The 20,936-nt window shown below is 42.5% G+C and overlaps 1 protein-coding gene across 1 annotated transcript in view; it reads left to right on the forward strand.

The window, feature by feature from the left end:
- Window positions 1-247: 247 nt before the first annotated feature.
- LOC129851803 (inactive ubiquitin carboxyl-terminal hydrolase 54-like) overlaps window positions 248-20,936 on the forward strand; it is an 85,286-nt gene continuing 64,597 nt past the window's right edge. Inside the window, exon 1 of the mRNA XM_055918225.1 lies at window positions 248-456. The gene's annotated coding sequence lies outside the window, so the exon portion shown is untranslated. The remainder of the gene's footprint in view (window positions 457-20,936) is intronic.

A 20,936-nucleotide genomic window follows, 5' to 3' on the forward strand; every position in this document is an offset into this window, starting at 1 on the left:
TCTTCAATAGCCTATTTCAAGGTCGATGACGCTACAAACGGTATCGTTACGCCTTCCTCCAACTATCAAAATCGCTTATTCATTATTAGGCTACAAAGTATCAACATATAGCAGAACACTGTTAAACTGAGTAGTATTTGTTCAGTACATATCTTGCACTGCGGTCTGCGAGGTCGAGTGCCATCAAACATGCAAAAACGTGTAGACTCGCCCCCTCCACTGTGATTTTAGGGGGGCTGCCTGTCATTGTTTCAGACTGCAGGTAATGGCGCCATCCTCCCCCCGCCCAGCTTCCAACTCAGCAGAGAGTCAGAGCACATTATTAGTTCAATGCCTACTGACATTGGCATGCGGAATTTTAGAGGGTTGAAGATCCTGCAGCTGAAGCTAAGGTTAGCATGGGGGTCTAATTTGGGAAATACCGTATCCGGATAAATGTTCCCTTTGAATGAAAAGGTAAATTGTTCGTGCTACTATTTTAGAGGACTGTGTTTGATTAGTTGTTTTCAAAAGGAATTTTAATACATTTGGGCAAGTTGTTATTAGACATGACCGTTACTTTCATACAACGTTACAGTCTTTGAAGTTTCTAGGAATAATTATCTCCGGTTTTGTCGGTGGAGCTCCAATGAGAGGCAGCGGAAACACTGAATATAAATTTTAGCCCTTGCAGTGTCTGTGAATAACGGTAGGCTAATAGAGCTTTGGAAGTGAGGCCCGGGATTCTGCATTGCTCGGAGTCTGTTCATTGTTCTCTGAGAGATGAGTTGACAGTCAAGCCGCTTTAAACCACTCGCGAGGAACTATTACATGTATCCGTTCATGAATCCATCCATGTGCACATCGCGAAATGTTTCACAACAAGATAACGTTGAAGTAAGTTATTCGCTCTGAATGAGTGGAGACTTCTGGTAGGCTACACTTGATTTGCCTATTACACAGTTATTATACTGGTAATGTAAATGTTTACCTTCGAAATAACAGACGTGACTGAATTGAGTTCGTCATCCTCTCATGTTTTCATGCACCTGCTCTTTACGTCAATTATATTTAGTGATCGAAATGAGGACAACATTTATTTTCATTCCTTTTATTTGATATTATACCGACTCGACTGGATGCTGCATTGTACCGTGTACTCACGTAACATTTGACAGAAATGTTTGTGAAGTTAATTCAAAATAGTGTGATAATAATGCGAGTATTAGGATCTTGTAGATATCAGTGTGATCGTGAATCATGGTTCTTATTTTAGTAGGCTATTGCTATACATGTTAACCAGTCATCTCTTTACAAATACTGTTCATAGATACAGATTGAGGGTCACTATCAGTGGGTGAGATGTTCTAAAAGATGTCACCTCAACATCAGTTACATGAACTTTATTTCACCGTCACACGATCGTTCTTCACCACGCCAGACCTAAATGTGTGGATTAACAGGCTTTGGTGCCCACGACAGGACTCGCTGCACTCTGGCCCACCCCTCCGTTGTAGTGGGGTGATGGTCTGTGTGTCAGAGTAGAATAGTGATGTAATTACATAGTCATGGTGTGTACAGTGTTCCCTTTGATGAACTCTAGTCTGATTTTTTCCTCCCATAAGCTTTCATAAACTTTAAACCCGTTCAGCTCAACTTCAATCAACTTTATAATCTGTCAGTGCAACTGTTGCGTCAAGTGTCTGGATTATTGTCTCAGGATGATAGAAGGTATTTGGTTGACCCATATGATGACATCACCGGGTCGTCTCAAAGGCTGGGGGGAATTTCTGCCATATTGCTCAAGAATTAAGAATTTGTCCCTGAGGCAAGACGTGTCTGTAGGTTTTGGCCTTTTCATGGCCAAAGCAGTTAGAGTTCAGGGTGCCAACATCACGGCATCTCTCTATCTCAACTATTCTATTCCTCACCCAGTCTTCACCCTCATTTTATATAATGCTGATCATTTGAAGGACATAATATAGGCCTACCATTTTATGACTGACATGGTTCATATGGGATTTCCCAAGGATTAGTGTTATTGGTGGTTTATAGGAACCTTTTATTGCACTGTGCAGGCTAATAGCCATCCTATTGGTCACAGCGGGAAGATTACTTCGACACAAAGTATTTGTTGCTTATTGTGATGCAAGCAATGTCAATTTTTGGTATTTCTCATATTGTGATTGTTAATCCAGGCGAAAAAGCAGGGGCTAGCTGTAAACACAGAAGACGCCAATTTTCAACTTAATGTATGTTATCCTCCACGGCATTTATATGCCCTATGCGGTTTCAGAAATGGTTTAGTGTAGCAAAGCAAATGTAAAAGAATTACAACTGTGAATCCATCACTTAGGCCTATATACAAATAAAAAGGTATTAAAAAAACTACAAAAACAATGTATTTACACATTCATCATCATTAAGCTCCTTTTGAAGTGTGGCTCCCAATGGAAAAAGTGCTGTAGGGCTGCTTTGGGAGTGTGTTAGCCCCTGTGTTTGGGCTGTTGTGTTTCTGTTGACCATACCACTCTTGTTTTATTGAGTTGATCCAATGTTGTGTTGTCCCATCAATCCATCCAGAGGCAGGACCTCTCTCTCTGGTTGCAGCCCAACTCGTCTCCACTGATCTGGCCAGAGGGATTGCTGCCATGCCCTCTGCTCATCCCTCTCATCACTGCCCTGCGTTCTCTCTCTCATTCTTATATCTCATCTCTTCTTGCTACATAGCTAGACCTATGTCACCTACCTCTCTTTTACTGTCACTTGAAACTATTGAGTGTTCTCTCACTGTTTCCCACTGCTCTCCTCTCGCACATGTATTTTCTTGGAAATATTGATAAAGAGGTAGACAGAGGCTGGAAGGTACAGAGGGAAAGGGATGTTGGTACTGAGTACTGACCAATGTGTCCCCATGGCACGTGTCAACATGTCTTGTGTGTTTGACCATCCGCCCCACATATCCTCTCCCTCATCACAAAAAAATAACTCTGCCTGTTTCCATGGCAACGGACTACATCTTTATCTGCCCTGTTTTCTTGGGGAGCAGAAATGTACTGAATCACCCCTTTTCCTACGTTGGCAGGCTACCCCTACCCCCTGCTGTCTGCCAGAGCTCTGCTAGTGTGCAGAGAGGCAGCCAGGATGGGGTGTGTGTTTCGATGTGCACACTGCACACTTGTGTTGTGTGTCCTCACATCACCCCACAGCATGCTTATAATTTCTCCAGCGTCGCCCCACCTGACTCATCTAGCAAGTCATCTCAATCCTAAATCACAAGTGTGTGCGAATGACTGAGAGAATCAGGAGTCAGCCATAAAAGGGGGAATTTCCCTCTGGGGGAATCTGGGCTTGTTTTCATAGTCTGAGGCATTTCTAGGACAGTGAAATGTGTTTCACACATAATTGCCCAGGAGGAAGGCAGGTCAGGGCTTTGCGCACTGAATGATACACTCTATGATGGCTTCCGGTGTATTGATGGGGGGGTGAGATCTAAAAATGTATGTAGTCCTGCTTTGTTACATTTTGCAAAGGCTCTAAGTTATACTGATCGCACTATTAGTTTTTGGGGCATAGATATGGTTGTCCTTTTTCGATAGAGACATTGGACGTCTTTTTTTGTATGTTACGTTTACAGTTATAACATTCTTGTTGTAATACCTAGTTGTCTTGAGTTAGCATGAAGAGTGTATACTCCCCTGTATTTTAGAATTTGACAAATAAACAAACATTCTTTGGATATCTGAATGTCTAGCATCTGTTTGATGCTACAGAGCCCTATACAGCTTATATAAATATCTTCTGTAAATCCATCAGGGCAGACAAATTTTAAAGATTGATAGAAAATATCCATATTTATTTTATGGTGGTTTAAAATCTGGACTCTCCAACCCTGTTCATGCAGAGCTACCGTTCTGTAGGTCTTCACTCCAACCTAAATCTAGCACACCTGATTCTAATAATTAGCTGGTTGATCTGCTGAACCAAGTTAGTTACAACTGAGGTCGAAGCGAAAAACCTACAGGAGAGTAGATCTCCAGGAACAGGGTTGGAGACCACTGTTCTACCACAGGAGGTTGGTGACACCTTAATTAGGGAGGACGGGCTCGTGGTAATGGCTGGAGCGGAAATAGTGGAATGGTATCAAACACACGATTTCTATGTGTTTGATGCCATTCCATTCACTCCAGTCATTATTATGAGCCATCCTCCCCTCAGCAGCCTCCTGTGTGTTCGACATTGTCTTATGCTGAGCCACACTGGCTGCGTTTACACAGGCAGCCCAATTCTGATATTTTTTCTAGTAATTGATCTTAATCACATCAGATCTTTTTCAGAGCTGGTCAGAATTGGGCTGCCTGTGTAAACGCAGCCATAGTTTTTTTATCCAACTTCTGTACACTAGCAGTTAAGTTCGGCATGGTGGGCTGGGGAAGCTGAGACTGTTTGTGCTTATGGCGATGGGCTTGTCCTGTCTGCGGCGAACGGATAAGACTGTTGAAAATGGTGTAGGGCTTCTTAACCACCAACTGTTTGGTCCTCTTGCAGAAGATTTTGAAGCAACGTAGGGCAAAACGCTGGTAAGGGTAACACATTGGTAAAGGTACTGTATCAACCTGGCTAGTGTATTGTTTAGGGACAATAAGGGGACATTGGGAGTTGCTTTTGAGAGGATAATTCAGCCAACAAAGTGAATGGGCTGGGGGGCTAAAGAAGGTGTGAAAAGTAGGAAGGCAGTTCTTACACAGTATGAAGTGTTGTGCATGGGAGATTGAGGGGAAATGGCACCTCAATCGCTCTCATACACAACAATACGTTTTCTGTCTAAGCAGTACCCTGCACAACCAAAACCCCCCTTCCTCATCTCAAAGTACTGTCTGTAAATCTCCCCCAGCCGATTGACTTTAAGATTTTAGAGTCGTTAATGGTCCTTGTGTAATACGCATTAAGACCCAAGCACTCGCTCTCTCATTAAGGTAGAGGATTGTTGGCCAAATGTTGTTTATTTACTTGCGCTAAATTCACAGTAACAATAAACCAGACCCATTAATTATGAAAGGTTATTTCAAGATACATTTTGAATGTCTCTTTCTCCCCCTCTCCTCCCATGTTAGAACTATCTTCCAGGCCAGGTAATTTGAAATGGGTCTGTGGCCAATGCTTAGTTTGAGACGGATCCTGCACCTCTCCGCTTTGGACTGTTTTGTTCCGTAACCTATTTGGCCGGATCAGGTACCTCTCATGGCATGAAAATAATTGTCACTTTTTGCAATGTAAAAATTGCAATAAAAGCAATCAACGTTCATTCGAGTTGCCTCTTAGGTAAATCTCCTGCCCCCACGAAATATACATGTGAAAAAGTAGATTTTCAGCCCGGGCCTAATATTCTAAGAGTTGCTTTGGGTTGGGCCGGCCGAGTTTATGGTTTGCGCAACATTTGAACCAATGTTTGAGACCAACGGGTGGCGGTGGCTGTGTGAGAAGCATGACAGCATCTCTTACATAATTAGAATGAGATTCACTTTCTATGATCTCTCTGCTCTGATAGACATGAGCCTGCAACTCTCATCTCTCCAGCATTGCACTTCATCATTTATTTCTTTATAGAATCATAGCCGCGCGAAGGGTTCTGAACGAACTGCAGCACCCCTGATTAATTGAAATGCATTAGCCAAAGATATAGAATTACTGCTGTCTGTTCAGAAAATAAATTAAATACTTCTGAATAGCCTACTACACCATGAGAATGCCTATAATTTAGTGACAGAGGCCCAATAGCTGTGGATTGAAGCCTAATAACAAGGAATAACCTACAGTCGGGAACGTGGGGCAAATATGTCAGTGAAAAAACAGCACAGACAAAACTGGCTTTTCTCAATATTTCAAATACAATCGAGGGAAAACGCAGGTTGGAAAGCAAATGGCTCATGGTGAAAAGAGAAGACTATGCTGTAGACTACCAAAATATTTGATCAACTTCCTTATATTGTTTTACAAAAGAGAGAGAGAGAGGCTTTTGGTACGTGCGCCTCGGCCATCACCAGCGAGTGATTGGGTGAGTCAGTGACACTGGAAAACATTTTTAGGACTATAATTTCCTCCTCATATTGTAGCCTACAATATGTCTCCACACACTTAGGCCTAGGCTGTTGATAGATTCAAGACAAGTTTTTATTGATCTCAGATTCTCAGTTTGTCAGTGTCAAAGAAGCCTGCCATTTCCATCATTTGTGCGGTATAGATAAAGGTTCTGCCAAAGTCTCCAGTCATTTCAAATGACGTAAGAATTGCATGACAAGCGTTTATAAAAGGCCAACATTTTCCCTGACCTTAGGCTACACATTTTTCCCCCATGTGTGCAACCTCTATAAGTGCCTCTACATACTGCTCTATGCCACTACGCAAATGTGATATGTTTTATTAGAAAGCTTTTTATTATTCATGCATTACAATACCTCAGAACTCCCCAGGTCACCCCATTCTCGCCCTCACTTTTTGTTCCGGCACCTCTCGATTGACAAATTAAGCACTGGCTGTGGCAGATTACATAAATACAGTAATTCCACATTAAAACATTTATGAGGGATTAAATGACCAAACAGCCCAGATTTACCGGCAATGTGAGCCGGGGACAGATGTTTTCTCATTTGGCAGGTCAGAGGCCAGTTATTCAGGTTAGGCTGCTGGAATAGCTTTTCTCTACTTCTAGTGACCCTTTTCTTCATTGTGCAACCAACGTTTCATTGGCATACTATCCCACCTTGAGTCCCCTCGAACTGTTCATTCATGTCCTTTTGACTGATTCTCAGTAGTCAAAGTCAGAATCTTCCAGAGCCTTGGCTCTTGGTTTAATGGTGGTTTGATTCTCACCAGCAGGGCTCTTGTTTTCACGTGTCACTGTTCGTTCCTAAAGAGGACTGCTTGGCAGTAGTAGGCTGTGATCAAATCACCAGTAGCTGATGACGTTACTGTCAGACTAGGGTGTGAGTTTGCTCGACGGTGAGACTGCTTACGGTCTTCGTTAAGGATAGAATGTCGACGCCAGCATGGCCAAACTGTCCTCCTCACTTGTCTCTAATGAAAGATAAACAACATCATGGCATGCCAATAGCAATTTCACATTGGAAGAGTTTCCTAAGGCATGAACCCGTTTCTGGTGTTCAGACCAGGGCTGTGGCGGTCACGGAATTTTGTCAGCCAGTGATTGTCAAGCAAATAGCTGTCAGTCTCATGGTAATTGACCGTTAATTAACATAAACACATTTAGCATCTCCTGGCTTCCACACATGATGGAGGCCTTTGGAACATATACGTTTATAAAAAGTCTAATAAATCCATGTAATATAGCTTACACCTTCACAATAAATCCATGATTTATTTTAGACAGGTCTAAAGAAGCTCAATATGAAGAAAATGTAGTCTGTTTCAGAAGAACAGAATAGCATATATGAGTTGTCCTTATGTTAGGTCCTGATCTGGCTATGCCATATGGCTGTGGGCTACACTAGTTAATTTAGCAGACAAGATTTGCTTAGAATTTCGTGGCATTATTTTATAATATAAAGAATACAATTGAACAAAGCTGAATAAAATAGAAAGGATATTTTCTCCAAATTTTTTAAGGGAGTTCGCACATGCGTCTATTCTGTGTCGAGCGGTTAACAAATAAATATGTATTCCAATATGCTTAATTTAGAGTTATTAATCTAACTTTAGTTGTTCTACTAACGTTGGGCTATATGTTTGGATTTTTAATACATTGTAAGGCTGCATTTCATACTCTTCATGGTGATGTATCCTGTATAGGTACACGAAGGTAGTAATATGCAATATCCTTCTTTCACATATTTGGGTATTATTCTATACACTGGCTATTATTTGAATGCGCTCCGCCCCGTAACAAGACCACATTTGGTTGTTCCGGCCAGACCAAATCTGAACCAATCATAGACGTTAATGTTTCACAAGTTTGGGCATCAATGACGGCCTAGGAACAGTGGCCTGTTCAGGGGCAGAACGACAGATTTGTACCTTGTCAGCTCGGGGATTTGAATTTGCAACCTTTTGGTTACTAGTCCAACACTCTAACCACTAGGCTGGATGGTTAGATAAGGTTAGATAAGTGGTTACAATAAGAAATATATATACAGTACCCATTCAAAAGTTTGGACACACCTACTTATTCCAGGGTTTTTCTTTATTTTTACTATTTCATACATTATTGAATAATAGTGAAGACATCAAAACCATGAAATAACACATATGGAATCATGTAGTAACCAAAGCGAAATGACAGTCCATCATTACTTTAAGACATGAAGGTCAGCCAATCCAGAACATTTCAGGAACTTTTAAAGTTTCTTCAAGTGCAGTCGCAAAAGCCATCAAGCGCTATGATGAAACTGACTCTCATGAGGACTGCCACAGGAAAGGAAGACCCAGAGTTACCTCTGCTGCAGAGGATAAGTTCATTAGAGTTAACTGCACCTCAAGTTGCAGCCAAAATTAATGCTTCACAGTAACAGATACCTCTCAACATCAACAGTTTAGAGGGGACTGCGTGAATCAGGCCTTCGTGGTCGATTTTCTGCAAAGAAACCACTACTAAAGCACTTCAATAATAAGAAGAGACTTGATTGGGCCAAGAAACATGAGCAGTGGACATTAGACTGGTGGAAATCTGTCCTTTGGTCTGATGAGTCCAAATTTGCGATTTTTGGATCCAACTGCCATGTCTTTGTGAGACGCAGAGTAGGTTAACGGATTATCTCCGCATGTGTGGTTCCCACCATGAAGCTTGGAGGAGGAGGTGTGATGGTGTGGGGGTGCTTTGCTGGTGACACTGCCAGTGATTTATTTAGAATTCAAGGCACACTTAACCAGCATGGCTACCACAGCATTCTGCAGCGGTACGCAATCCCATCTGGTTTGCACTTAGTCCCACTATCATTTGTTTTTCAACAGGACAATGACTCAAAACACACCTCCAGGCTGTGTAAGGGCTATTTGACCAATGAGAGTGATGGAGTGCTGCATCAGATGACCTGGCCTCCACAGTCACTCGACCTCAACCCAATTGAGATGGTTTGGGATGAGTTGAACCGCAGAGTGAAGGAAAAGCAGCCAACAAGTGCTCAGCATATGTGGGAACTCCTTCAAGACTGTTGGAAAAGCATTCCAGGTGACTACCTCATGAAGGTGGTTGAGAGAATGTCAAGAGTGTGCAAAGCTGTCATCAAGGCAAAAGGTGTTATGGTTACTACTAGAGGTCGACCGATTATGATTTTTTTTAAATGTATTTGTAATAATGACAATTACAACAATACTGAATGAACACTTATTTTAACTTAATATAATACATCAATAAAATCAATTTAGCCTCAAATAAATAATGAAACATGTTCAATTTGGTTTAAATAATGCAAAAACTAAGTGTAATATGTGCCATGTAAGAAAGCTAACGTAAGAGTTCCTTGCTCAGAACATGAGAACATATGAAAGCTGGTGGTTCCTTTTAACATGAGTCTTCAATATTCCCAGGTAAGAAGTTTTAGGTTGTAGTTATTATAGGAATTATAGAACTATTTCTCTCTATACGATTTGTATTTCATATACCTTTGACTATCGGATGTTCTTATAGGCACTTTAGTATTACCAGTGTAACAGTATAGCTTCCATCCCTCTCCTCGCCGCTAACTGGGCTCGAACCAGGAACACATTGACAACAGCCACCCTCGAAGCAGCGTTACCCATGCAGAGCAAGGGGAACAACTACTCCAAGTCTCAGAGTGAGTGACGTTTGAAACGCTATTAGTGCGCACCCCGCTAACTAGCCAGCCATTTCACATCGGTTACACCAGCCTAATCTTGGGAGTTGATAGGCTTGAAGTCATAAACAGCGCAATGCTTGAAGCATTGTGAAGAGCTGCCTGCAAAACGCACGAAAGTGCTGTTTGAATGAATGCTTACGAGCCTGCTGGTGCCTACCATCACTCAGTCAGACTGCTCTATCAAACGGTTCCGTATTTTATCTAACGGGTGGCGTCCATAAGTGTAAATATTCCTGTTACATTGCACAACCTTCAATGTTATGTCATACTTACGTAAAATTCTGGCAAATTAGTTCGCAATGAGCCAGGCGGCCCAAACTGTTGCATATATCCTGACTCTGCGTGCAATGAACGCAGGAGAAGTGACACAATTTCACCTGGTTAATATTGCTTGCTAACCTGGATTTAATTTAGCTAAATATGCAGGTTTAAAAAATATGTACTTCTGTGTATTGATTTTAAGAAAGGCATTGATGTTTATGGTTAGGTACACGTTGGAGCAACGACAGTCCTTTTTCGCGAATGCGCACTGCATCGATTATATGCAACGTAGGACACGCTAGATACACTAGTAATATCATCAACCATGTGTAGTTATAACTAGTGATTATGATTGATTGATTGTTTTTAATAAGATAAGTTTAATGCTAGCTAGCAACTTACCTTGGCTTCTTACTGCATTCGCGTTACAGGCAGGCTCCTTGTGAGGCAGGTGGTTAGAGCGTTGGACTAGTTAATCGTAAGGTTGCAAGATTGAATCCCTGAGCTGACAAGGTAAAAATCTGTCGTTCTGCCCCTGAACAAGGCAGTTAACCCACCGTTCCTAGGCCGTCATTGAAAATAAAAATGTGTTCTTAACTGACTTGCCTAGTTAAATAAAGGTGTAAAGCAAAAACATTTTTGGGCAAAATTGGCATCCAAAATGACAGATTTCCAATTGTTATGAAAACTTGAAATCGGCCCTAATTAATCGGCCATTCCGATTAATCGGCCATTCCGATTAATCGGTCGATCTCTAGTTACTACATGATTCCATGTATTATTTTATAGTTTTGATGTATTCATTATTATTCTACAATGTAGATCATAGTAAAAATAGAGAAAAACCCTTGAATGAGTAGGTGTGTCCAAACCTTTGACTGGTGCTGTATATATATTTACCTAACATCAATATAAACGCAACAATTTCATTGATTTTACTGAGTTATTAGGCTTTTTGTAAGTACCGCCAAATTCTCTAAAACAACATTGGCTTATGGTAGAGAAATTAACATTGAATTATCTGGCAACAGTTCTAGTGGACATTCCTGCAGTCAGCATACCAATTGCACGCTTCCTCAAAACTTGAGACATCTGTGGCATTGTGTTGTGTGACAAAACTGCACATTTTAGAGTGGCGCACCTGTGTAATGATCATGCTGTTGAATTAGTTTCTTGATATGCCACACCTGTCAGTTAGGTGGATGGATTATCTTGGGAAAGGATTTGAGAGAAATAAGATTTTTGTGTGTAAGGAACATTTCTGGGATCTTTTATTTCAGCTCATGAAACATGGGGCCAACACTTTACATGTTGCGCTTATATTTTTGTTCAGTGTATATATATGTGTGTATGTATATGTATATATTTTGTTCAGAAAACTTGGACAAATAATATCACCCGCAGGCCAAATTCGGTCCGCGGGCCGCCAGTTGGGGAACTATGGTCTGGACTCTAGAGCCTTACCCCATCGAAGTAAGAGGATACATATACAAATAAAACATGACTGGTCATTGGTCAGAATAATCAGATAAAATTGTGATGTCATGCTGTGGGCCAAAAACTCCATCCCACATTAACAGGCTGAAATTCCAGGTGTTTTGTATATAAACTCAGCAAAAAAAGAAACGTCCCTTTTTCAGGTCTTTCAAAGATAATTTGTAAAAATCCAAATAACTTCACAGATCTTCGTTGTAAAGGGTTAAACACTGTTTCCCATGCTTGTTCAATGAACCATAAACAATTAATGAACATGTACCTATGGAATGGTCGTTGAGACACTAACAGCTTACAGACAGTAGGCAATTAAGGTTACAGTTATGGAAACTTAGGACACTAAAGAGGCCTTTCTACTGACTCTGAAAAGCACCAAAAGAAAGATGCCCAGGGTCCCTGTGTCACACAGCCAGGAGTGGTGGGTGCGGAGTCAAGCGCAGAGAGCAGAGGATAATGGGGAAAACCGAACTTTATTACGGTATCCAAAAGTAACGCCAAAAGCGACAGGCGAAAATAAATATGTCCAACCCACAACTGGACACCAAACAGTCAGTGAACATAACACGCAACCAACCTAGACAAACAGAGAAAAGGCCCGCACAAAAGCAGGCAGGCCAAACAGGCTTAAATAGCCCTGAAACAAAACTCAAACAAGAAACAGGTGCAACCAATAAGACATAACAAACAGAAAAGGAAACGAGGATCGGTGGCAGCTAGTAGACCGGCGACGACGAGCGCCGAGCGCCGCCCGAACAGGCAGGGGAGCCACCTTTGGTGGAAGTCGTGACACCCTGCTCATCTGCGTGAACGTGCCTTAGGCATGCTGAAAGGAGGCATGAGGACTGGAGATGTGACCAGGGCAATAAATTGCAATGTCCGTACTGTGAAACGCCTAAGACAGCGCTACAGGGAAATAGGACGGACAGCTGATCGTCCTCGCAGTGGCAGACCACGTGTAACAACCCCTGCACAGGATCGGTACATCCGAACATCACACCTGTGGCAAAGGTACAGGATGGCAACAACAACTGCCCGAATTACACCAGGAAGGCACAATCCCTCCATCAGTGCTCTGACTCTCCGCATTAGGCTGAGAGAGGCTGTACTGAGGGCTTGTAGGCCTGTTGTAAGGCAGGTCCTCACCAGACATCACCGGCAACAACGTCGCCTATGGGCACAAACCCACTGTCGCTGGACCAGACAGGACTGGCAAAAAGTGCTCTTCACTGACGAGTCGTGATTTTGTCTCACCAGGGGTGATGGTCGGATTCGCGTTTATCCTCGAAGGAATCAGCGTTACACCGAGGCCTGTACTCTGGAGCGGGATCGATTTGGAGGTGGAGGGTCCGTCATGGTCTGGGGCTGTGTGTCACAGCATCATCGGACTGAGCTTGTTGTCATTGCAGGCAATCTCAACGCCGTGCGTTACAGGAAATCCATCCTCCTCCCTCATGTGGTACCCTTCCTGCAGGCTCATCCTGACATGACCCTCCAGCATGACAATGCCACCAGCCATACAGCTCATTCTGTGCATGATTTCCTGCAAGACAGGAATGTCAGTGTTCTGCCACGGCCAGCGAAGAGCCCGGATCTCAATCACATTGAGCACGTCTGGGACCTGTTGTATTGGAGGGTGTGGGCTATGGCCATTCCCCCCAGAAATGTCCGGGAACTTGCAGGTGCCTTGGTGGAAGAGTGGGGTAACATCTCACAGCAAGAACTGGCAAATCTGGTGCAGTCCATGAGGAGGAGATGCACTAACCTGTTGAGGCTAGGGGGTGCTGTTGTCACTATTTCTGGAAATCGTGTAATTTTTAAACGGCTTCCTACTAAATTCTTGATCGTACAATATGCATATTATTATTATTATTGGATAGAAAACAGTCTCTAGTTTCTATAGCCGTTTAAATTTTGTCTCTGAGTGGAACAGAACTCATTCTACAGCAATTTCCCTGACATGGAGTCAGATTTCACACATTTTGGCCCCTGATCTGGAGTCAGTTTAAAGGCCACTGTTATTGCTATGAGGATACAGACACTGCTTACGTCTTCCCCAGGATGCCTTTACGTGATGACGCTTTGAATGGTGTCGATTGCGCAATCACAGCCACTATAAAACAAAAAAAAGTGTAGGTAGGAACTCTTTTCCAGATGCGCCGGACGCGCGGTGGACACCGACCTGCTCTTTTTCCAAGCATTAGTGTAGCCAGTAATATTTCTCCGGTCATGTTTGTACTCGTTACAGGAGTTAAAAACATCATAAGGTAGTTAATTTAAACCGTTTTATAGCAACCGTTTAGTGCGATTTTGGGACATTTATTTCTGAGACACTTTGAAGCGCCGGGCACGTTTCCAGTTCATGCCGAACGCAGTGGGCATTTCCACATGGCAAGAGGACAGCTTTCGACCAAAAGACGATTAGACCCAAGAAAGGATTCTTTGCCCAAGATTCTGATGGAAGAACAGCTCAAAGTAGGAACAATTTATTATGATAAATCGTGTTTCTGTCGAAAAATGTTAATCGCTTATGACGCCATCTTGTTAGACGTAGCTTCGCTTGGCGCAAACTGTATTGAAAAGTAAGGATAATTTAAAAAATGTAAATCAGCGATTGTATTAAGAATTAAATTGTCTATCAATCGCTGTCCACCCTATATTTCTTTGTCACGTTTATGAGTATTTATGTATACGACTAGATCACTGTCTAATATGGCGCACAACATTTTCTGACCAGCTGGGCTACTTTTCTCATTGTCTAACCATGATTTTGGTGGCTAAATATGCACATTTTCGAACAAACTGTATATGTATGTTGTAATATGATGTTACAGGAGTGTCATCTGAAGAATTCTGAGAAGGTTAGTGAAAAAATTAATATATTTTGGCGATGTTTACGTTATCGCTCTCTTTGGCTAGAATCAATGCTGGGGTAATGTTTGCACATGTGGTATGCTAATATAACGATTTATTGTGTTTTCGCTGTAAGACACTTAGAAAATCTGAAACATTGTCTGTATTCACAGGATCTGTGTCTTTCGATTAGTGTATGCTGTGTATTTTTACGAAATGTTTGATGATTAGTAATTAGGTAAACACGTTGCTCTATGTATTTATTCTAGTCCATTTGTGATGGTGGGTGCAATTGTAAACTATGATATCTACCTGAAATATGCAAATTTTTCTAACAAAACCTATCCTATACCATAAATATGTTATCAGACTGTCATCTGATGAGGTTTTTTCTTGGTTAGTGGCTATCAATATCTTAGTTTAGCCGAATTGGTGATAGCTACTGGTGTTGGTGGACAAAGAAAAGATGGTGTCTTATGCTAATGTGTTTAGCTAATAGATTTACATATTTACATATTGTGTCTTCCCTGTAAAACATTTTAAAAATCGGACATGTTGGCTGGATTCACACGATCTGTGTCTTTCATTAGCTGTATTGGACTTGTTAATGTGTGAAAGTTAAATATTTAAAAAATATATTTTTGGGGAATTTCGTGCTCTGCCTTTTCAGTGGGATGTGGGAGGAGTGCCGCTAGCGGTACCCCAGTCCTAGACAGGCTAAGGTACTTAATGCAGCTGGTGGCCACACCAGATACTGACTGTTACTTTTGATTTTGACCCCATCCTTTGTTCAGGGACACATTATTCCATTTCTGTTCGCCACATGTCTGTGGAACTTGTTTAGTTTATGTCTCAGTTGTTGAATCTTGTTATGTTCATACAAATATTTACACATGTTAATTAAGTTTGTTGAAAATCAACGCAGTTGACAGTGAGAGGACGTTTCTTTTTTTGCTGAGTTTATATATTTGAAGCTCTTGCACTAAAAGGGTATTATCATAATGTTAACAATTTCATAGTGTTATTTTGACCTCATAGTGTGGAAATATCATTTAAAAATCGGTAAAATCACGTGTTTGACTGCACTGCCCTTTTAAGCTTGAATTGCAACAAAAAGTCTCCTCAGGCTTCATTTTCTTAATCCTAGGTAGTATAGAGTTCGAGGCAGCATAACGCTATTTAAGCTTTAACCAGCTTTTTACTCTTGTTGATACTTCTCAAGCACCCGAATGGTCTTTCCCTGGGACATAAAGCTGTTTTAATTTCATGGGGAATCTTTGAAGAAGTCTTTTCCCGCTTTATATGTGTGATGTATGGTAGACAGAATGGGTGAAATGACTGTTGAATGGCCCATTAACGTCTTCAGGTGGTATTCTGTCTCGCTAGCACTCGGCTCAGTCATTTGCCTCACGGAGTTCATTTAAATTAGTCAAAATTGGCGGGTCTCACAGTCACACTGTGTGCACTGCCAAGTCAGTGTCACACTGCCACAAATGTCCAGCTTCATCCTGTGTTGTTTGCAATATAATGGATCTTTCTTATGAAGGACCATGATTCATTTTGATGCAGATTTATGGGTATTGATTCCTTTTTCTACTTTTGATTCTCCTAATCTTTCGTAAGTAGGCCTAATCAAAAGCATGTAGGCTAATCTTACTCTGACTACAGAGATACCACCCTGGAACTTTGATATGCCATAGATTATATTATGTTCAACAGAATATTGAAAAATGTCTCACATTTTTTTTGGGGGGGGGGGGGAATCAAAATACCACTCATATTGCGGAGGAAGCGGTAACGCTTCATATGACACCAATTTTTCCATTGTAGCACCTACATATGAAACATTATGGAGTCTTAAATGAGGCATGGGTAAGGCCAAAATATCATAAATATGCTAATTTTCATGAATTATTTCTCAATTATTCTTTATACTGAACAAAAATATAAACGCAACATGAAACAATTTCAACCATTTTGCTGAGTTACAGTTCGTATAAGGAAATCAGTCAGTTGAAATAAATAAATTAGGCGATAATCTATGGATTTCACATGACTGGGCAGGGGAGCAGCCATGGGTGGGCCTTGGAAGGCATAGGCCAACCCACTTGGGAGCCAGTCCCACCCACTGGGGAGCCAGGCCCAGCCAATCAGAATGATTTCCCCCCCACTCCCCTGCCCAGTCATGTGAAATCCATAAGCTTTTTGTGCGTTTGGAACATTTCTGGGATCTTTTATTTCAGCTCATGAAACATGGGACCAACACTTTCCATGCTGCTTTTATATTTGTATTCAGTACCTACAAATGTCAAATATCTGTCAACAATCCTTTATCCAAAGGACCATTCTATGGGTTAAATGTTGTGAAAATCCCCCAAATAATGGTATTTTTCACCCCCTGGTTTCATGAGGAGGGCTATGCTTGCAGTGTAGTTTCACAATATACACTACATATCCCAATGTAGTGTCCCAATTAGCCTTCTGGTTAGGAATCATTTAGCTCTTGTGGTCACTTCTGTGACAATGATGGCTTTTTGAGAACATTTTATCTGAGCGGTCTGTAATGAGCTCATGTGCAGGCAGCATGGAGGGAGGGAATCTGATCTTATTCCATGAGTATCTGAGACTAGCTGCATGTTTACTGGCTCCCTGGGGCTGTCCCTGGCCATGCGGTGTTGTTTACCACTACAAATACACAGTGGCCATGGGCCATGCTGAGGGAGCCTCCTACAGCCCAGCAGACATGTGTCTGTGGTGAAGCTAATATGGGCTTCATGTCAGCGTAGCGGCTAGGCTAGTCAGGTCTTCTTCCCTCCCAGGACCAGACAGATCTCTGAACAACGGGACAGACTAATCCTACGCATTGTCTGATCAGGCTAATCCACCCGCATGACCTGCCTCTTAACTGAACTCTCTCGCCCACCCCGCAGACAAAACGGTAGTTAGCTGTATAGCATGCTACGAACCCCCTTAACCTCTCCCTTGGTGGGGAACACCCAGCTGGGACGATAACAACACAACACTCCACCTATTAGAGCACCCCCAGCCGTCCTACACACCGCCCGCACCCAGCATTGGTGATAACAAGCCACCTCATTACAGGAAATGGCTAAGCCTCCCTTTGAACCCTCTCCTCCCTGCGCTGGTGATTAGGCTGCTGCACAACCGCCCACCTATTGGGAAACGCCTACACAAGCCCTCAGCCCAGCCAGCCAGTCTCAGAGTGGGAGTGTGTGTCTGTCTGACCTTCAGCTCTGGCCTTCACTTACACCCACCATAAGCGCTGAAAGTGTTGTTTTTGTCTGGCAGAGGAACTGTTTCAGCAGCATTTACTTGGCTTGTGTGGATAGAGAGGACAGGAGGAGTGTATGGGCTGTTGATCCTCCTCCTTGTAGTAAACAAGCACTTCTTACGCAGACATGGATGTGCAGAGTAGAAACACACCATGATAATGGCTGGAACAGAGTAAAGGGAATGGCATCAAACACTTGGAAACCATGTGTTTGATGTATTTGATACCATTCCACTGATTCCGCTCCAGCCATTGCCACGAACCCATCCTCCCCAATTGTTAAGGTGCCACCAAGCTCCTGTGAGACACAGACACATGCCTTAGTCTTGCTCTCAGAATTTCCTTAAGATTACCAAGTCTATCCTTTTGAATAAGCAATGGTGATTTTATCTTTACTTGCTGACACAGTAAAAAAAAATGGTGTCGGAAAAGCATAGTCATTTAGTGTGTGGAAGGCACATTTAACAGTAATAGTTTATGAATGACTCATTTGTGAATATTGATGTTTCTCTTTTGGTGTCTGTAGACACAAAACTCTAAACTTTGTCTGTGAGAGTCAGATAGTCTGTACACCACAGGTTGGTTGATCCTGTCAGTCAGTGCCTCGGGTCCGGGCTGTAAAGAGCAAACACAGACAGACTGTGGTCTGGTGACATCATGAGTACAGGTCAGTCTGTGACTGAGTGCTGGGTAAACACACCCGGAAGAGAGAAGAGAGGAAGAGGAGCGGAAGAGGAGGCTCGGTTCATCACAGCAACAAACAATAGCTCTCTGCTCAGAAAAGTGATTGGAACGGAACGTACTGACTCTTGCACTCCTCTGTACCTCAGCCTTATTACCTCTTTCATTGTTCTCTCACTCCTTCTTTATCCCTCTCCCTTTTATCTCACTCAATGCTCTGCCCTCAAGTCGGAGCATTACATTTACATTTACACTTAAGTCATTTAGCAGACGCTCTTATCCAGAGCGACTTACAAATTGGTGCATTCACCTTATGATATCCAGTGGAACAACCACTTTACAATAGTGCATCTAACTCTTTTAAGGGGGGGGGGGGTTAGAAGAATTACTTTATCCTATCCTAGGTATTCCTTAAAGAGGTGGGGTTTCAGGTGTCTCCGGAAGGTGGTGATTGACTCCGCTGACCTGGCGTCGTGAGGGAGTTTGTTCCACCATTGGGGTGCCAGAGCAGCGAACAGTTTTGACTGGGCTGAGCGGGAACTGTACTTCCTCAGAGGTAGGGAGGCGAGCAGGCCAGAGGTGGATGAACGCAGTGCCCTTGTTTGGGTGTAGGGCCTGATCATTAACATTAAAAGCACATTGTGATGATGGTGGATATGGAAGGACTTGTGAGAAAGAGCCTAATTACAGATATAGGATGTTAATTTGACCAGTTTCTCACACCCGGACAATAATCCTGCAGTAACAGGGAATGTTAATTATTTTGTAGATTATAATTCATGGAGATGTTTGTAGGGGTTGGTCCATTTTTTGACAAATCAAGTCAGACATTTTAAAGTGGAAATTACAAACTTTAGAATACGTTTTTTAACCTGGAATACACTACTAGTTTGCGTTTCCTGCTGTGCCGGACATTTTCTGCAACAGGGTGATGAAATGAAGATCCTACATCTGTAAAAACCACCAAGAGCTCAGAATTTCAGCCACCTGTTACGGCTGTCATAGTCGTTCTCCTCCTCAGAGGAGGAGCATGGATCGGACCAACACGCAGAGTGGTTAGTGTTCATTATTTAATGAAAGTAAAACAGAACACTTCAAGACACAAAACAACAAACGTAACCAAACCGAAAACAGTCCCGTGTGGCACGAACACTGACACGAGATACAAACACCCACAAAACACACGTGAAACCCAGGCTGCCTAAGTATGATTCTCAATCAGGGACAACGATTGACAGCTGTCTCTGATTGAGAATCATACCCGGCCGAACACAAACATCCCAACATAGAAAATCAAACATAGACAAACCCACCCAACTCACGCCCTGACCAACTAAATAAATACAAGAAAAAGGAAAACAGGTCAGGAACGTGACACCACCAAACCTCACAAATGTTGCATAGTATCATAAATGGCATTAGGGTTTCATAACAGCAATATCTTATGCAGCATGCTAAAATCCTATATTATCATCACCTTTCATGTGGCTGCTCAGAGTGTGGGTGTTTTCATACACTGTTACTGAAGTGTTTGATTGCATTTGAATGAATGGCTGAATAAGATCACCTAATGTAAAGCCCCCTGAGCCTTCCATCTCACCAAGGGCAATGTGACTTAAGCTGAGAAGATGTATCATATTCACCTGTATGACAATGATAAGGTTTTTTTGCAACCACTCTGGAATTACCACTCTCTCTACGTTGTCCTCCTCGTCCTCTCCATCACCTTCACGCTTGTGGCCGTCCACCGTGCAGACGGTGCACGACTGTCTTTAGCCTGTCTGTGGAAGTCTGATTAAAGTGTCTCAGACCTGCGCCACTCATGGCAGGTTGACGTCACACTACCACGTCTCCGCAAGGCATTAGCCGTACGTGTGTGTGTGTGTGTGCTGGAGTGAAAAGGGGATTGGTGTCCCAGGCACATGTGCAGACAGCGTGCGGATCCCCAGTGGGTGGTGGGCTTTGATTGAGCTGTTTCTATTCTCCCACTTTTACTCTCCGCAAATGGGATGACTGTCAGGAAATCTACTACCCTTCCACCCTGGTGACCGTGGAGACATCTGCATACTGCATGTGGAAATTGAGGGGGTGAACACAGAGGTAGGGCAAGGACAGCACTGGAGGACAAATGGGTCTCTGACTTGGAGAGAGGGACTTGATCGTAAATATACAATCAGATCCAAAATGATTGGCACCCTTGATAAAGATGAGCGTACTGTATAAAATACATAATACAAACACTGAGCTATATTGTATGCAACAAAAAAAAGTCAAATGATATTATTTTCTACTAATACAATCGCACATATAAAGACATTCTGTTTAACAAGTGATACAACGTAAGTGGTGGGTTTGGTGTCAAAAAACAGATACCTCATACCTACTGTAAAATATGGTGGTGGATCTTTGATGTTATGGGGCTGTTTTGCTTCCACTGGTCCAGGGGCCCTTGTTAAGGGCATCAGCATCGTGAGTTTTACTATGTACCAGGACATATTAGCCAAAAACCTGGTTGCCTCTGCCAGGAAGCTGAAACCTGGCCGCAGGTG

The sequence above is a fragment of the Salvelinus fontinalis genome, chromosome 1 (assembly GCF_029448725.1).
Source record: "Salvelinus fontinalis isolate EN_2023a chromosome 1, ASM2944872v1, whole genome shotgun sequence".
Classification (NCBI taxonomy): domain Eukaryota; kingdom Metazoa; phylum Chordata; class Actinopteri; order Salmoniformes; family Salmonidae; genus Salvelinus; species Salvelinus fontinalis.